The sequence below is a fragment of the Micrasema longulum genome, unplaced genomic scaffold, assembly GCF_059751315.1.
Source record: "Micrasema longulum isolate JH-2025_06_02 unplaced genomic scaffold, ASM5975131v1 h1tg000692l, whole genome shotgun sequence".
Lineage (NCBI taxonomy): Eukaryota > Metazoa > Arthropoda > Insecta > Trichoptera > Brachycentridae > Micrasema > Micrasema longulum.
Genome location: NW_028277888.1, coordinates 784633 through 805211, shown reverse-complemented (window position 1 = coordinate 805211; position 20579 = coordinate 784633). Strand labels below are relative to the sequence as shown.

Genomic DNA, 20579 nt, shown 5'->3' with positions numbered 1-20579 from the left:
ATTATACGGTAGAACAACGACGCCTGTGATTTTCTTCAACTAACTTACAAGAACAATTTTTTCATAGGAATTTCAAATAGACTGTTGATAGGCAATTGATACCGCACTGCAGGTTTCTTTTGTGACTGCGCGTTTAAGTCTTATTATTAAAAAAATCTAGATTTTGAGACGTAAATTAATGTTTTTAAATGAAAAAAAGGTTTTAGGAGATATTTTTTTAGATTAATATTTTGGCAATATGCCGTCTTTTGTGTTTCCTTTTCGCTAGGCATCTCATACGCGAGTAATTTCGAAAATTAGAAGACTATTCATAATACAATTTAGGTATGTTATAAAAATAACAAAACGATTAATTATAATGATTTGGGGATTATAATCGAAGACACTAAACGCAACAAAAGGATATTGTTGATAAATCCACAGTATAGAAATTGAAAAAATAAATTTTTCAGGCGTTGACTAGTATGTAGGTGAAATAATTCAATTAGATGAATCTCACCCGCATAAATAAAGGTTTTAGCTTTTTAACTTCACAAACATCAACAGTCCGAAGAATTGAAGGAATATAGATATTCGAATATGGCCAGAATAGTGAATGTTACACAGTGTGTAAAGTGGCTACTTAAACCAGCCATTGACAGGTTATAAACCCTGTAGATGCATAGACTTCTATATTACCTTCTCTTAAATGTTCTTCATCTCTGTTGTAATATGTTTATATAATATAGGCAATTTATACCGCACTGCAGGTTTTTTTGTGACTGCGCGTTTAAGTCTTATTAAAAATCTAGATTTCCAGACGAAAATCAATGTTTTTAAAAATGAAAAAAAGGTTTTAGGAGATATTTTTTTATATTGATATTTTGCTAATATGCCGTATTTTATGTTTAATTTTCACTAATCACCTCAAACGCGAGTAATTTCGTAAATTAGAAGACTATTCATAATATAATTTAGGTACCTATGTTATAAAAAGAACAATACGATTAATTATAATGATTTGGGGATTATAATCAAAGACACCAAACAAAGCAAAAGAATATATATCAGGAATAAAAGATTAAGGTTAATTAAGCTCCCAGTTTATCCCCAATGCATATTGAACAATATTTTATTCATAATATTTTGAAGCCCGAATTTTAAAACTTAACGGTATTCAATAGGTAATTACATTTTTCCTTGCATATTTTTTCGTTTATTAAATTTTGTTAGTTCCCCCTTATCAGAAATTAAAGCGAGTGCTAAGATTTCATTACGTAAGAGCTTGAAAATTATTGTACCCAAATAATATTCTTTTTAAAAATTCCCGATGCTTATTTGCAACCACGGTCCATTATGATGATAAGTTACACGGGCTGTAAATGTGGCAGAAATAAATTCATTAAATTCCAAGAAGATAACACGCAGATAAATAATTCTTGAAAGTGTTGACACGTACAGATTCGCAACACGTGAGAAAGAAAAAAGCGCATTTTTGTCCAAAAATTACTTTCCTGAATTTTACAGTATTTTGCACTAAACATTTTACGATAAATGCTACGAATATATCAGTTTTGTTTTTGGTAAGTTGATAAAAATTACTGTTTAACAATAAAAAAAACTAAATGAATTTCACAGTTATTGCAGTAAACATGTCTAAGGGGCAATTACAATAGGAAGTAAAAAAAGAAGTTATCTTCGACTGTCAATAGGGTAAAATCATTATTTATGTACGAAAACGTATATTTTGTTGGTTAAAACGTTGGTTGGAAGAAATTGCCATTTGGCAATAAGCCCGCCAATGTACAAATAACATTATGTACAAAAGTTAAATAAATAAATATATATTTGTATGAAAATTTAAAGTATCTTCGTCGGTTACTTTTAATTGAACATGTTAAAAAAAATGTATGCATATTCTAAAAATTAATACAGAAAACTTAATTTTACTTTGTAGATAAAATTGAAGATGAATGTTAATTTTCCATTGTCACACGGGCCTTGAAATGTACACAAATATTATCTGGAATTATCTTAATAATGAGCCATAATGAATAATTTTCTTAGAAATATTATATTATTATCATACTTTCGCCTACCATGCATGAGGTCTTTGATTCTATTCCTGGCAGGGTGAATGTAGAATATTAGTTTTTACGGTAGTTCTTACCGCAATATTTCATTGTTCGTGGGCTGGCACCTAAAGCTAAAGACTAATCACCCTACTTTCTATGTAATATAAATGATTGAGATACACTAAAGTAGGATCACCAGTCCAGTGCCATATGCGCCACTGGGTATGAATAGAAAAATGACTATGATGTTTTAATTGGTAAACTTAGTATAAACCATGCATTGTAGTTTTATTTCTAATAAAAAATATTCCATTTGCTACACAAATGTTCATATTAACTAAGATATATAAATTTTTATGTTATTTTTATTTGTATATCGTCTAACATCATTAAATTACTTAATGAACTTATTAATTTATTCAAAATGTTAGTAGATACTAAATTTAAGACAATAATATTTAGATATTTGGAACTAGATTTGAAGATTCATCACATTGTTTTACTATGGGTAAGTGGGTAAGTTAAACTTAAACCAGTTGACGTAATTTAACAATTTATTGGTATAAATGACGAAAATAAAATATTATTAAAGTATTTATCATTTGATTTCTTTAAATATAGTTTTTCTTGCAGGCGTATCTACTAATGTTATATCCATATCATGTTTGTATCAAAAATAAAATGTCCATTTTTAAGGTTAGTAATCTAACAGGTAAGACACGGTTCTTAAAAGGTGAAAACAAGTTGCTAATTATAACTAAAATGATGATGTTATTTGTCAAAATTTTCATAGAAATATGTTGTAATTTGAATGAGAGTAGAAGGTTCTTCTAAGCAGCACAAGTAACTATATTTTTTTACAAATAAAAAAATAAAATGCTTGTAGATCGATTTGCCAATTTATGTTATTTTATGTTAAATCGTTACTGGTCTAGCATTCAGTTTGAACTAATATTTTCCCAAATTTGCAATTCGACTGTTGGTTACAGTAAATAAAGGCAACCCTATACGGCAGTGACTCCAAATTAACTATTTCAGCATAAATAAATACGGAATACGATTAAGTATTAAACATCAATTGAAAGCAGTAAAGTTTGAGAGTAATGTTGTCAAATTAAGATATGAAAATAAAAAATACATTGCGAGTCTAATTTGCCATCAGGCTCATTTTGAAAATGTCAGGATTTGTAGCAAAAATTAGTTTATTAAATACATAATATCTGTACCTCAGAGGCAGACGGATGCAAATCCAATCGTCAAATGTTCAACAAGAGCCTAAAAAATTTACTTACTCTAAGTGATCTCTAATTATTTACAGCACTAATTTGTTTTTTCAGTATTTATTTTATTTTATTTTTTCAAGAATCAGCGGTACAAGTACCTTTTACATTACATACATACTTAAGTATTTACAGTGGAGTATATACAATAACACATTTTTCAATGCTTACTTAGAAAGAACATAATTAAAATATTGATTCCACACTAAAATGTTTTACAAGTAATTGTTTATAAGCTGGAAATTTCAATAAAAATATGTCACCTAAATTCGAATGTTTATTACCCAGCGCATGTAGACGATTCAGTACTGAATTGCTAGAATATATTGAGATATGATTGTTGCAGCGATAAAGTTGAACTAGCCTAGTCACTCTAACTGGTACTTTAAAACCAATGAGGGCCAAAATTTTAGGGCTGTCTAATACTGAATTAACGATTTTAAATAGAACTAATAAAGCATAAATAGTATATTAATACATTGGTTATTTCATTATAAGACTTATATTTCTTCAAAATCAATGGACGCGATCATAAACTGGATACGAAAATCGAAATGTCATTTTATCAAATTCTGGATTTGCACCCGTCTGCCTCTGAGGTACAGATATAATGAATAGATATTTAACATTTCTAGTCACACATATTTTGCGTTTTATTAAAGCAAATTTATATTGGTTACCCATAAAACGAAATCAAATTTAAAAGCTAACTTTTCCCATGATCATACTTCTTGCTTTTGGTTTAAATGAATTTTGCTAAATAAAAAGCTCATTATATTTGTATTTTAAGTGCGAAAAGGTAATTCTACTTAATCTCATTTGCCAAAAATAGGTTTTTTCTACTCCCCAATGTGTAAATTGATGTTTCCTCGGAGAAATAGGCTTTACAAATGTATTATTTTCCTGTCCTATAATTTTTTAACACTTTGTTACGTGTCGTCCCCTTTTCCACAAATATAGAGCACTTTTTGTGTGTTGAAAATTGATTTAATCTTAGACTGACACTATTTTTATTTTAACAAAATTAAATTGCAAGTAATATTAAAATTTGTCATCTTGTTAAAACCATAGTAAAATGATTAATAATTTAGATAAACAAAACACTGGCAAGAGTATAAAACTTTATTACTTATCGGCATATTATTGTTTTAAACTTTTTTACCTTCCTCTATATACTCTCACGTTTTTTTTATCAATAAATAATTAATTGTTTCATGATCTCTGCTTCTATAAGTCCAAATTGTGCTAGTTGAGCTCCCAAAAACAAAAATAAAAAGACGTTAAACTGATACAATATGTTTAAATGCATATTTTGTTATAATATTTGCATGAAACAAGTTTATTTTTATTAATTTGTTCGCAGCACTATCTCTACTTGCGTGTTAATGTACCTGTTTATTTGTAAAGGTTTCGTATCAATATTGTATTAAATGGATCAAAGTTAAAAGATTGACATGCATCCATTTGGTTTTGTGATAAAGAATGTTTTAAATTGTTAATTAGTTGATATTTTTTGTAAATATAATGAGCGTGTATCAGTAAGAGTTCAAAACAGATTCGTTTATGTATTACCTGATCCAAAAATATATAAACATAATATGTCTACAAAACCAATTGTGTCATGTACATAACATATTGGAATGGAAATATAAGTTTTTACCGTTAATGTTGTTCGTTTCTCAATGAGCAAAAAACTGACCACGACAAATACAATAACTTAAGAAATCATGTTTGCAAATAAATTAGCATTTATAGAATTTTTGTGTTTTAGTATCATTGAGTACCTGATTTAAAATATGCGGAAAATGAGCCGAATCCTTTTTTGTCAAATCTTAATTACATACAGATTATTGTACCTAATGATTTTAATTAAAAACATTATTTATTAAGTAATATGTACATTGTTCTATGTCCGCTCCCTAGTTGGAGCATATTATGTCCACAGAGAACCTCCAAGCATTTCTGTCAGCTGCCAGCTCCTGTGTCCTCCCAGTTTGCGTCCCATAGTTCTGACATAAACTGCCGACGAACATTCAGTAGCGGACGTCCAGAACGTCAAGAACCTAATGCCTCGTAAAGTAGGCAAGCGTGGTTAAGGCTCTCTGGAGGTATATGGCCTAGCAAGTATCGCCTACGCTTGATGACAGTTGTCACCGGAGTTTACTGTGTCCGTTTTTTTATTCTCATTACTTACAAAGTCAAACCCCCGCACACACCGCGCAAAACTCAGTATTTTGCAGGTTTGCGCCCCAGCGAGGTGCCACGATTCACATACATAGAGGAGAAAAGGTGTTATGCAGGCGTTATGTAGGTGGCATTTGGTTTTAAAAAAGTGAATATCCGATCTCTAGACAGACTTCATACTGTTGAATGCGGCATCTGCTATTCCTAACCACAATCCCAGCTCTTTTTGGAAGCTGCTATTTTCCACAACATATACTCCCAGGTATTTGAACCTATCGACCCTTTTGATGATTTGGTTTAATAGTCAGGGGATTTTGGACGTCAAGGCACAACATGTTACACAATAGATGGGTTTTTTGCAATATTTATTTATTCACCCACGCGTGTGGAGTACCTATTTAGTCTATCTGCAGTGACTTGAAGACCCCCGACTGAGTCGTCAATTATAAATGCATCATCGGCATACTCAAGGTCGCAGAGTTGTTGGGAAGAGAAGATAGATATTTCAAGATCAATTAAAATGGATTTCCTCAGGATGAAGTCCATAAAGATCATAAAAAACAATGGTGCAAGGACGCAACCTTGATGAACTCCGGTGATAAGCTTAAATTAATCTGTGACAACATCGCTAATTCTGATTCGGCATTTATATTTGAGTGAAGGGCTTTGATAACTCGACTAGTTTTAAAGGGACGCCAAAGCTGTTACTTACTTCTGTTGATGTTTGCTAAGTAAAACTCTTACTTCACAAAAGTCAACAGATGTAATTTAAAAAGATGGAACAGATTTGAGGAAATGTAGATGTTTAAACATAGGCAGAATGGTGAATGTTACACAGCGTGTTAAGTGGCCACTAAAATCAGCTAATTACTAATATGTAAAAAAAAAGAGAAACAAAAGCCGAGAAAAAACATTTTTATTAAATAAAATACGCAAACTAATCCTGCTTGTTTTTTGTGGAGATTTCAAACCATGGCTATAATAAATTATAAGTCTTTTAATCAAGTTGGTAGAGCGCGTGCGTGAGTAGGTACATCTTAATTGATAGCTCAATCAGTTTACCAGATCTTCATATAACACATATCAAGATAAATGTGGCTTTGAGATACCGTTGGCCATCCAAAAAGATTCTTCAATGGAAAAGAAAGTACTGTGGATGGGTATAAATATGATAAAGAAAAAACAAAAAATATGAAATGAAACGAGTTTTTTTATCAGAGTAATCACTTTACAATATGTACAAAGATAAAAAAACATTACACGAAATACAGGTAAAGTATTTTAAATTTACCTCGTTAATATAACTTGTGTTTTTCTCTGCTAATACTCTGATACCAATACTAGTTGGTTCTATATAATATATTTATCTTTGACATGCATTTCCGTTGTAAAATATCACAATAACTGTTTCTTTTTAATTATTTTTTTATTTACACTCTTTATCAAAATACAATTCCATGTTCACTTTGCCCAGCTAACAAGAGTACATACCCCGTTCCAAGCTAGGTAATTACATTTTAATATATTATAATAGTTAGCAAATTAATATAGAGCACAGACAAACAAAATATAAAATTATTCGCATACACATTTTGATACATATGCATACAGACATACATACACACATTTATATTTATATATATATATATACACATATATACACATGTACATACCCACACACGTATATACATCCATGCGCATACACATACATACATTCATAAAAACATAGACAATTTATTTATGCGAAACTTCATGGTTGTCATCTATAAATATATTTTTAAAAAATTATTCCTTATTTTTTATATTTTATTTTTGACATCCAGTAAGATTCTCCAATCCGTGGCATGCATCAACTTTTCTGACTCCCTACGACCAATTTCATGAAAGAGCGAGGTCAACACCTTCCGTAACTTGACAACACTCCCGTCTTTCCACGATTCTGGCAAAAGGTTATGGACTTTTTTGCCTACGTAATAGTGTTGTCTCGATGCCAGAACAGTGTTGACCCCTTCACTTAGTATCAGATCCCTATTAGAGTATCTTGTATTATAGTTGTGGTTGACGCTTGAGTAAATGTCTCTATTTATGTGTGTAACCACTACCGTTCTCAATATATACCGTTGAATAATATTCAGTACTCGAAATTCTTTGAAGAGCAAGTCACTTGGGTAAAGAAATGTTTTTTTAAAAATTACTCGGATTAAAGATTGCAGATTGATTGAAAAACCACCCTTGAACCTGTGCAATTGTTACAGGTTCAAGGGCGGTTTTCGTGCAAGCTCCCCAACCAATTAGACCGTAAGTCAACACAGAATTTGCCAGTGCATGGTATAGGTGTTTCAAGTCCGGGACTTTAAGTATATTTATTTATAATTATAATTTTGGAATTTTGTAAAGCACTTTTAAAACCAAATGTAAATTTACATTTTTTGTTCAACTATCCATCTCATACACACGATATTTATTACAAAAGTTAAACAAACTAACATTTAATAAAAGTTTATCGACTTGTTAAAAAAAAGCGCGTTTTTTTAAAAAAAAACAAAAAAAATAAAGCAAAAAATTCTAAGAATAAAAAAAAAAACAATACCATGATTTTTTTTTGTTTCTTAACAATATTTGTAAATTATTTATTGTGTATGCAGACAATTAGTAGAATTCCACATTTAATTTGGTAATGCATCCAAAATAAAACACGTTTATTGGATTTTAATACTACTTTATTTTTTTTAATATAAAAGAGACATGAAAATGTCCTAACAAGACGAAACGCGTCACAATACACCCTCTTGTATATAAAGTAGGATTAAAATACAATAAACGTGTTTTGTTTCGGATACATTACCAAATTTAATATTTGTAAAGTTGATAATTGTATCTAGAAGGCCATTCTTTATTTTCATTGTATGCTCCAAATATTCGTGATAGGATCATTCCTTCAAAAATTTGTAAAAACAACTAGATCCCGATAAAGAAAATCGAGTAAAGATAAGTCTGGCTCGTAGTGTAGACGTTGGCGTGTTTGTCTACCATGCCTGAGATCCTGAGTTCGGACAGTTACAAATACTGATTTCATCATCATTCCTCTTTCCACACCCAGTGGTGCATAGGGCACTGAATTCGTAAACAGAATGCTACGTGGTTCCATAAAAAACTACAGGAAGATAGATGATCAATCTTATACTTTAGGCGCGAGTCCAGGAACAATTAAATATTGCAGTTCAGTTAAACAATCTTTGAAATCGATATTTCACCTTTAACCTGCCAGAAATCAAACCTAGGACCTCAAGAATGGTATTCGAACGCACCAACCACTACTTGGCGTAGCGGACTTGTCTCCAATCGATTTTTTTTATTTAAAAATATATTGAAAAAAAAAATCTATAGTCGCAATAATACAGTTTGAGTATAATTGATACTTAAAACTACACTTAAAATGATTTCAAACTTATAATTAGTAATATACGTAATGTATCCATTATTAATGGTTTTCATAAAAGTATCAATAAAATTCATTGGTTAAATTTTATATTGTTTATTTGAACAACGAGCCTTTGTTAGCTTTCCCAAAAAATTGTTTATTAAAATAGTATATCAGTTTAAAAATGTTGTAAACAATTAAGCAGACCGGCGAAAGCTTTTGTTGGCCGAATAAAATATAATGAAGGAATTTTGTTGATATTTTTATCAAAATGATTGAATTTAATCTATGTATTTATGTAACATCTTACGTTTTAGACCCTTCGAGTAAAAATAATCACAAAATAAAAACGTGTCGTGTTTTCACGTTTAAAAACTTATTAAGATATTAAGTTTACATCTTCGTACGTGAACGCATGTAGATATTATGTAATTTTTTCACATCCCACAGTAATTGCAAATCGTACTATGTTCCTTGGTATTTTGCTGTTACTGAAGATGGGTCTTCTTAGAGATAAATGGTTAACTGGACAGAAATGGATGTGTGGAACATTAATGGTTGGTAATGTTTAGTGGAGGGAAGAACTAAACAGAAACTGTACAAGAATCATTAGCTTTGTACGTGGTTGTTAGAAATGACGCCATTGCAAACAGAATTTACTAGAAACATGTCAAAAAACTCTTATATATCCCTTATCGGAGGAAAAACCTAATCTCAAAATTCATTGTACTAAGGGTTGAAGCTACCAGAAAAAATAAAAGAACCTGAAAATTACATGAAAAAATAAAAGAAATAGAAAGAATTGATATATTTAAAATTTTATTTAAAAAAAAATGTTCTTGAGAAATTTTGATAAAAAAATCTTATGTTATTTAAAGATTATATTAGTTCTTAAGATTTTATGAACTAACTTAATAAAGCACAAATAAAGAAATCAATTGATCAATTAATTAATCATCATCATCATTATACTCTAATCTACACCTGATGATGCATACGGCACTGTGTTGGAAATGTACATGCAGTGTATCTCAATTATGTGTTACAGAAGAATACGGTAATTAGTCTTAGGCCTCAGGTGCCAGTCCAAGGACAGTGAAATATTGCAGTGAACAACCTTACAAAAAACTCTTAAAAACAAACGGGATTCGCTAAGATTGGAGTACCAAAACAGTTCCCTGTGCACCAAAAAGATGATGATGTTTTTATTACACATTTATCGCAAAAAAGCGTTCTTTAGTGAAAGAAGAACAATAATGCAACGAACGGAAGAGAATCATTTGACTGCATAATTAATACATGACCACAATATTTATTCTGCGAATCTTGTTTTTTAGAGTCTTTGATCTGTAAAATTATGAAATCATCTATTGCTTTCTTATCTGCATAAAAAACTATTGTCATGGCAATGACTTGCGGTTAAAGACATTGAATTTAACATTTACAGCGAAAACAAAAAGTAGAAAGAAGGTTAACATCTAGAATGTTTTAAATCAATGGAATATAGTGCAACTACATTTATGAATTCGGCATGTCAAGAGGTTCAATTTATTTATTTATTCACACTCTTTATCAAAATACAATTCCATGTTCACTTTGCCCAGCTAACAAGGGTACATACCCCGTTTCAAGCTAGGCAATTAAATTTTAATATATTATAATAGTTAACAAATTAATATAGAGCACAGACAAACAAAATATAAACTTATTCGGATACACATTTTGATTCATATACATACAGACATACACATATATATAAATATACACATATATACACATGTACATACACACACACGTACATACACCCATGCGCATACACATACATACATTCATAAAAACATAGACAATTTATTTATGCGAAACTTCATGGTTGTCATCTATAAATATATTTTTTTAAATTATTCCTTATTTTTTATATATTATTTTTGATCAATTATAATGCAGGTTTGAAAACAGTCATGAATTGTTGTGATCTCGCCGGAAATTGATCTCGGAATTCCCACGTGAGGCGAAAGTTTTCGCCATTAGCTCTATCCTTACTCCAGTGGCATAGTAGGGGCGGTGCATTGACAATCGAATCGAAGGATGTTAAGTGATTAAAAAAATATATTCGTTAATTAACTATTAAATTCAGCTAAAGCTTCTTATTTTTGCTGTTTAACTGTAATATAAATATTAGGTTTTAGCTAATCTAGTTTTTTTTAAAATTGATTTTGCGAAACTGAAGAAAGCCTAAAATTTAAGGAAACGGGCTGATGATTTCATTGTAATGCAAAGTAAAATATAATATAAATATATTAATATTACTTTCTTTCAAAAACAAATAAACTTATCATATCTTAATATAGGTAGAGTCAAAATATTAAGCAAAAGCTTTTTCTAGGAATGAACTATGTCCAAGTATAATCAAACCTTTTAAAAATAACGTAGAAACGCTTTACAAACACAAAAAGCTGTATTAATTTGAGTTTTTGTATTAAAAAAAAAATATATATTTGTGCTCTTTTGATGTACGCAAATATTTTAATTTTGGGGGGCATTTTAAACGAGTTGTAAATAACTCGAGTAAGGTTCGAATCTAACCTGTGATCCATGAGTCTGCGACACTAGCCTTGGGACCACAACCCTTTTCAGTATATATTACCTGTATTTAGAATATGTAAATAAAAATATTTACAATGCTTATGAAAACATTGCCTACAGTATAATTTTAAAGATTGATTAAACTAGTTTTTTGTCAATTATCAATTCTATTTTAGCAATTATTCCACCTAGAAATTTAAATGCAAATCTTAATACAAGTATTTTTATATCTTTTGTGAATAAACCAACCGATTGTGTGTTTTAACTATTTGATACATGAAAGCGAAACCATTTTGTTTTACCGAACCAGTTATCATTCTTTTATTGCCAGGATCTGAACTCAATGCCTAAAGTATGATAGTCCAAAGCTACGGTTTACTGGGACAGCTGTGCCCGTATCTTAACGACCGTAGTGAATGATGATGCGGTGGACAGCCGTCGTAGCGGTGACTAGAGAGTGGTTTCCTAGGAAAATAGTGTTATCAACAACAACAACTCTATAGTCACCGTTACGACGGCTGTCTACCGCATCACCGTTCATTACGGCCGTTAAGATACGGGCACCGCTGTCCTAGGAAACCCTAGCTTAATACGCTAACCATTCAACACAAGTCGGAGTAAGTCAGTTAACCCTGAACAAAGATTTACTAGTGCTATTGAATTTTTTCTTCTTGAATTTTTTTTTTCACAGCTAGAAAACAATTACGTACTTTTCCTGTTTTGAAAACTCCATATATGAAAAAAATAGTGGCACAAATGTGTACCGCCGTATAATGGCAATTTAAAAAAGACGTAATTTTTTCATTTTTTCAATATGATGTGTATATTGACAAAAATAAATGAAAAACCAATATTATGATAAAACAGTAACAATACTTCAAACCATAAACTTACCTACTAAAATATTTAGGTTTGTAAAGTGGTAATTTTAGTATATTACAACAGAGATGAAGAACATTTAAGATAAGGTAATATAAAAGTCTAGGCATCTACAGGGCTTATGATCTGTCAATGGCAATGAAATACAGATGTTCAAATATGGGCAGAATGGTGAATGCTACACAGTGTGTATAGTGGCCACATAAACCAGCCATTAACAAGTCATAAGCCCTGTAGATGCCTAGACTTCTATATTACCTTCTCTTAAATCTTCTTCATCTCTGTTGTAATATGTTAATATAAAAAGCTCCCCAAGGAGTTGAATCCAGTCCTTGTCTACAAAAATTTGGACAAACTCAAAATATTGTTAGTAATTTTACACTAACAAACGGGTGACAGCTCTACGCAAAAGTGATCCCTGAGAGTAGTTTTTTGGAAATAATTGCTCCAAAATGGTCTAAACTATTGACCGAGTCTACTTTCAAGGTACACGGAAGGAATGTGGTAGTGTGTTGTGATACTGTCCGGTTGAGTTATGATAAAAATTAGCGCGTCAATATTCAAGAATATAATATTTTCGCGAATATCGAACGGCCAATTTTCACAACAAACTACCGCATTCCTCCCGTGCGCCTTGAACGTAGACCCTGACTATACACAACAACATCCAAATATGTACTGACAGTGATAAGTTGTATCAAATGCATTCTCAAATAAGAGATATAAATTATTTTACAAAAGCCGTGCCGGTGAGCAAAGAGTTAACAATCCCCGCTTGTAATATTTTTATCGTGCAAATTGCATTTTTTATGTGCGTGACGTGCCTTCATAAAAATGCCATCGCACTGCACTCGCAAGTGATATATTATTTATAACGTAAAATTTTTAGGTGCTCACTTTCATTTAGACTGCACAAAACAGATTGAAAAATATTTCATTTAGTTTAGATTAGTTTAGTATATTCTTTACATAGGAATTAGTGAATCTCTTATAAACGTCAATAAATTATAACTACGAGTATAAAACACAATTCAACAATTTATAAATTAAACCTAACGAACGAAAGAATTTAAATCAACAACACCATTTAAATCAGTGATCGCCACACGGTAGCTCACGAGCCACCGGTAGCTCGCCGAGGTTTTTTCGGTGGCTGGCGTAGGATATTAAATTTGCCTAGTCAATTTTATTATTGAACTCCGGAAATAAATAAAAAATGTGCCAAATTTTAACGAAATGGTTGCTGTCAACGTTTTCCACTGTGAAGGTTATTAAGAGTAAATATAGAAACAGGCTCACAGATTTACATCTTGATAATTGCATTCGGGTGGGAGTGACGAGGTACACGCCGAGAATTGAAAAAATTGTATAGGAAATTGAATTCCATTCTTTTCACTAATTATTTTTACTCTGTTTTTTTATTTTTATTTTTAATTTTATTTTAATGTTAATTTTTAATCACACCTGTTTTCAATTATTATTTTGATTATAAATAAATATTTCAGCTACGCATTTTATGTTTTATTGTTAATCTCATGTTCGTATCTATAGAAAGGTTCATACAGTAGACACTCTTTAAAAAATAAATTTTATTATTCAAATAAAATAAATAATAAAAGAATTTGAGATGAATAAGTCACTCAGATACCAACATAATATTAAAATTTCTAAATTTCACACAAGTCATGGTCAAAATAGCATTTTAGGCTATTTTTTTTTGTAGTCTAGTGGTAGGCTTAACTAGCATATTTCACGTAATTTAAAATTTACTTTATCGAATAATAGGTTAAGTATTCAAATCCCTTCATAAAATGACCTCAAGATACTAGACCGTTTGTATTAGGGAAAGAAAATATTTTTTCTGAAACGTAAATAAATTACTCTTTACTGGGTTGTTTGCATTTCGATTTTAAAGGTATCAACAAAAATCCAACAAAACTGAAACATTTTGTTTTTAAAGAGAAATAATAATTATTATCAAAAGAATGATTACATGAACATTGAATTATACACGCCTTCTTTAATATTATTGTTAGCTGTTAAAATGAATGTGTAAATTTGAAATAACTAAATTCAAATTTAGATATGGTAAATTATGCACCTGTTTTAAAAAAGTCTTTTCCATTTGCTTCGATTTCTAATACTTTATTATTTTCCCAAATTTCATAAAAACGCCCGGAGATACAAAAATGTAATCATCTCTATATATTATACGCTTAATATAAACATAACTTTGCTTTCGCTTATATGAAAATTAATACACGAGTTCATCTGCTCGTATATTTTTTGTTGCGCCAAACATCTGGACCGCAAAACATTAATTTTTGCTCGCTTTTAAACCATCTTAACGTGATTGTGTTTAAAAATCTGTATCCGCCTTTGCATATTGGTTGGCAGACCTGCATAAATCAATAATAAAATAATACGCTATAATTAATACACACCGTGGATTTTCATGCATTTGGAGTAGAACACGGGCAAAATTTTCTAACTCATATTTATGTATTTACGGACTTATACAGTCCACTTAAGAGTAAATGCGTTTTTTTGTATTTATAGGTACAATTGAAATAAAATATAACTAAAGAAAATTAAAGCTACGACAAAAAAAATAAGTAATAATAACTACTTCGAGACAAGATCTGCTCTATATTACTGTTTGTTTAAATCTAGAAAGACTTACACCAAAAAAGTCCAGATCTTTTTTCGAGTTTTCGATGTGAGACAATCGGGATATTGGTGTATGCAAGCCATAGTTTATGCTATGCTGACCAAGGAACAGCACATTATAATTAAGCGACCGAATGATCGAAGCATTGAATGTCACTTGTTCCAGTAACGATGGTACAACAGTTAAGCCATTTAGTAAATCAAACATGAATATGGAGTCAATTTTATTGATATTTTTTGAACTTGAGATTTTAGCATTGACTCCATTACTCTGTAAGTGTAGTCTTTTCTCTCGAGGCCAATCATCCAAGCTATGTATTTTCCTTAGCAGACGATGATGCACCGTCTTAAATCGTGAATTAAATAAATAACTTCACAGACTGACAAATCAGCTTATAAAAAAAGCATAATTCTCTTTTCGCACCTAATAGTGCTTTGGACACTGGATTGGTACACATATCACAGCGTATCTTGATCATTTATTAGATACACGATGACAAAATGATCAGTTTTACGCTTCGGATGCCAATCCAGTGACTATGAAATATTGAAATGTAAGAACACCTTGTTTAATAAAAAAATATTTTATATCGGCCATGTAGAAATCGAACCAGAGACCTCTTGCACGGTAGGCAAACGCCCTAAGCGATGCAGACAAATATAAAAGAATACTTTCCTAATAAAATTTAAGTTACAATTGATGGAGTAATTATAGAAAATGTAAATCATAATCTTAAGACAAATAAGAAGGTGAACTCAACAAATATACATTAAAATCATATTTTGCTATATTTAGTTTATCTCCGCCTAACTTAAAAAAAAAGTGAGAAACATATTTTTATTAAAAAGAGCAAATCATCTTCAGGAGGTTGGGTTGGAATAGTAATAATTTGATTGATTAATGTATTTTGTTATTGTATAATTTCTTTAAAACATATATGTATTTCAAGTAATTTAAAATATGTACAGTACGAGTACATTAATATTTCATACTCGATTTTTTATTTTTTTTATTTTTAAGCACTCTTTATAATGGTAAAAATGCCGTATTTAAATAAATAAAATATTTTATGACGCTTCCACTAAAAACCCGACAAACATAATGATGGACAGTAAATATAATATGACACAATGCAAAGACAAAAAACAGTACTGTAATTATTATTTCCAAATAGAAATAATTAAAGATTTCAGCCGAATACTTCCCATAATAATCAATTAAATTTGACTGCAAATCCTTTTCTAAAAACATTCCCGCTATGATTTATTTTATCTTCTTTCTTTTTTTCTTTTTTTTCTTATCTTTCCATATTTTTCTTCTGAAACGTACAGAAGGAGTGCTGCTGAACTGCCCATATGTACAGAAAAATGTGTCGATATTTTATGCAGAAACAATGTTCAAAACGCGATTGCCCTATCAATGGCTGAATTCTTACTTGTATTTGTACGAATTTATTATAAAAGAGTGATAAATTACAGTTAAATGTTTATTTTCTTATATCAAATATGAACAATCCTCAAAATGTACAAAGAATTAATGCCTAAAATCCAGAATAATTAAACAATTATTATAAAGCTAGTAGCAAATTACCAACCGCCAGCCGTGTTCTAGAATATTTAAACATCTATGACAAATACTGTTATTATACACAAAGGAATAAAGTGGTTTGAAAGAATGCTGGATAATTCAAAAATAAAAAATGTTAATATTTGTATTAAAAAAATAAATTGAAATATACTTTAAAACATTACTACAGAGATGGAGAACACTTAAAAGAAGGGAATATGTAAGTCTAAGCATTTACAAGACCTATTATTTGCAGGTCAACGTGGCACATTAAATACTGTGTAACGTTCATTATTTTGCCTAAACATTTATATTTCTTAAATTCTTCTAACTGTTGATTTTTGTGAAGTTAAAGAGATAAAACTATTATTAAAGCGGATGAAATCAATGAATTATTTTACCTACAAAGAAAATATTTTTCAGTTTTACACGTCTTAGACCAATTACCTTTTATTTTTATATCTGTCCGAATCCTTAAATGCTCTCTTCTCTACTGTTATCTTAATTAACTTCTCAAGGGGTTAAATCCAGTCCTTGTCAACGAAAATTTAGACAAACTAAAAATGTTGTTTAAAATGAAAAGAGTTTTTACGTAAAAAATACTAGGTTAGATAAATGAGGAGTGAATACATAAATTAATATAACTGTACACATAAAAGAGTGCAACTATTATAAATTAGGACAAGTGTGTACAAAAGTGTTAAAATACGCATCACAGTGTTAGACTTAGTTTTTATGAATGTGAATATTATGTTGTAAATACTGTATTATTTTATTATTATAATAATAATTAAACAAATAAAGTGAAAAATATAAATGGTTTTTTTTTTTTAAATGACTAATATTTTGAACAAACGTAATTAATAATAACGTTTTTACCCCTCTAATAGAGTGAACAATCTTGTTTAGAGAGGGAGGTTTTTATAACATATATATCATATACATACATATTATATTTTCTTTTCATTTCATTTTTACTATCTAAAACAGATTCATTAAAATCAGATATCGTACTCTAAAAGATACATAATTTTCTACCATATGGAGTTCAGGAAAGGGTGGGTCTCATGTGTTTTTAAGATTAAATTGTTTTTCTTTTCCAAGATATGAATTAAAGTTTAAAGCTGCAGTTCTATTGCATCTACGTAAAATTAAATTATTTGAAAATCTAGGATCTCGAGAATTTTGTAAAATAATGTTTTTTTTCTTTGAAAATTTTTGTGATAGATGTTTGTTTATTTATTTATTCGTTCATTTATTTATATATTCGCCCAATGGGCATTTTTAAGGACATATTTATATTTAGAGAATTATTATAAAGAAAGGTAGAAAGACACAGTGGTATATAGTAGACCTTGTGGTAGTGGAAGCGGGAGAGAGGTGTTTATAATAAAATTTAATTTAGTGATCGTTTGGAAGAAGACAACTTGTTATCAAAGAAATAAAGACCGGTATGGTAAGAATTCTGGGCATAGGGGAATGAAAACCGTAGTTAATTATATGGTTACCGGAATGAAAGAGTAAGTTTTATACTATAAGTAATATGAACAAATTACAACAGGGATGAAAAACATTTTAGAGAAGGGAGTATGGAAGTCAAGGCTTATGACTTGTCATTGGCTGGTTGAAGTGGTCACTTTACACACTGTGCAACATTCACCATTTTGCCTATGCTGAAACATTAATATTTTTCAATTCTTCTATATGTTGATTTTAGTGAAGTTAAAGATCTGAAACCTTTATTGTTGTAAATGTGTTTTATCCACAAACATTTGGACAAACTTAATATATAGTCATAACTAATATGTTTCATTCTTTATTGAACAATATACTAACATAATTTACCATTTGGAATAAACTCTTACGGTGTTGTGATCTAGTTGGGAATAATTTAATTCTTCATTTCCTAGTCACTATCATTAAGGATTACTATATCAATCTTTACAAATTAATACGACTTCGACCTAGTAAACTCTAGTGCAAATTCCACCCAATTATTATATGAAAGCAGTAATTTGGCATCAAAGATCAGTCCGAGTATTATAGATCGCAGTTACTGCATTGTTATCTGTGTCAATCTATCGTATTGTTGTAGGGAAATTTATCCCCGTATAATGTACAACCAATAATCAGATATCGACGTAGAATAATCACGTCTCTATTGGCAATAATCAGTGCGCTCACACAGTACGCAAAGCTCCATTGGTCCGGAAGACAAATAGAGCTGAGATGATTGGGTATCGTTTGCGAGTAATTTAAATATGCAATGACATTTATATCCGGGTAGAGAAATAATTATTTTCATTACGTAGATTTCGATAAAGAAGTGTGATGTTTAAAATTTTAATTTCAAATAGTATAATTTGTATTTAACGCAATAAGCCACAATATTTTGTAAGACAAATAATGAAATACTATTTTTTAATTAATATTTTTAAAAATTGTTCTGAAAATGTAAAAAAAAAAAATGTATGAAGCCTATGTCAAATATAAAATATGTTATATGCAACAAATATGGGGAACAGGAAACCAAAATGACATAAACAGACTTTGTAGTCGACAGCAAAATAAAATATTGAAGCTAGTTTATGACCTCCCTTATTTAACACCAATAAAAGAACTCTTTAAAAAATCTAAACAATTAAATGCGAATAAACTTTTTAACTAGAATCTTTAAAATTTATTCATAAGTTGGCCATTGATATTATTGTAGTGCAAAAAACTAAAACTTGACAAAAATTATAATAAACATGGACATAATACAAGAATATCAAAACAATACCACATACAATATTCCAAAACACGACAAGGACAATCAAGACTAATAAATCAGGGGTTGAAATTATACAATAAACTACCAGACAAACTTTTCAAAAGGTGTAAAGAATATAATTATCAACAACAGAGAGAAATAAAAAATGATATTTTATTTTTGTAAAATTAATGTAATAATCCGTAAGAATTTATAAAAAAAAATCAAATATTAAAAAAAAAGCATTAACTTTGTGGTCAAACACTTTACTAAATGTTATTGAATATTTTTATAAAACCTCTTGCCGATTTTTCTATGTCTACCGGTTTCGAGATGTGCCGTATCTTTGTAAGGACACCAATCAATGCAAAACCCACTATACAACTTCACCATAGTTGTTGCACATAAATATACAACAAACATACCATGCTTTTAGTAGGCAACCTAACATGCACTGATTAGCTTATGTCAATGTTGGTTGTTGTGGGAGAAAGAGTTAAAAAAGAGGGAGGGAGTGAAAAGCCGACACCGATAGACATATAAAAGTCCGTAAGTAGTTATATACAAATACTTTAAAGTATTTAGTAAAAAAAAAATTTTTTGTTAAATTAAATTTGTAATAAATATGCTCGTGTATGAAAGCAACATTATACATTTTACGTTTTTTGTCTTAGTACAATTCAGAAAAACAAGGTATAAGTAATAAATAATAAAATTTCAAAGAATAAAATATAAAAAAGATAATCAGATATAAATATTAAAATAAAAATTATACAAATTTTGATTCATACATAATCAAAAATAAAATAATGGTATCATTGAAATCAACAAAATAATAGTAAAATATAGTAGTATTGAAAAAAAAAACAAACGAAATAATAGTATCATTGAAATCAATAGAAAAATAATATTTATATATATGTATATAAACATAATTGAAATGATAATTGAGATATTAAAAATGTATATTTACTACAGTAAAAAAATTAAAATCTACTATTTTTTTATGTTCATATTATGACATTAATAGTTATGTAAACGTAATAGATAGTTACCTAAACCACAACGAAGAAGCTTGTTTGCTTTGAAACCGGTCGGTAAAAAAAAACTGTGTTTAAAAACTCTTTTTTATATTTTATTATTATGAAAACAATATTATTTATTTACAAATTTCAAATGATTAACAGAA

General features: G+C 29.6%; 1 protein-coding gene across 1 annotated transcript in view; it reads left to right on the top strand.

Annotated features, from left to right (window-relative positions):
• Window positions 1-20579, top strand: part of LOC148279624 (uncharacterized) — a 199718-nt gene that overhangs the window by 40198 nt on the left and 138941 nt on the right. The window lies entirely within an intron of this gene.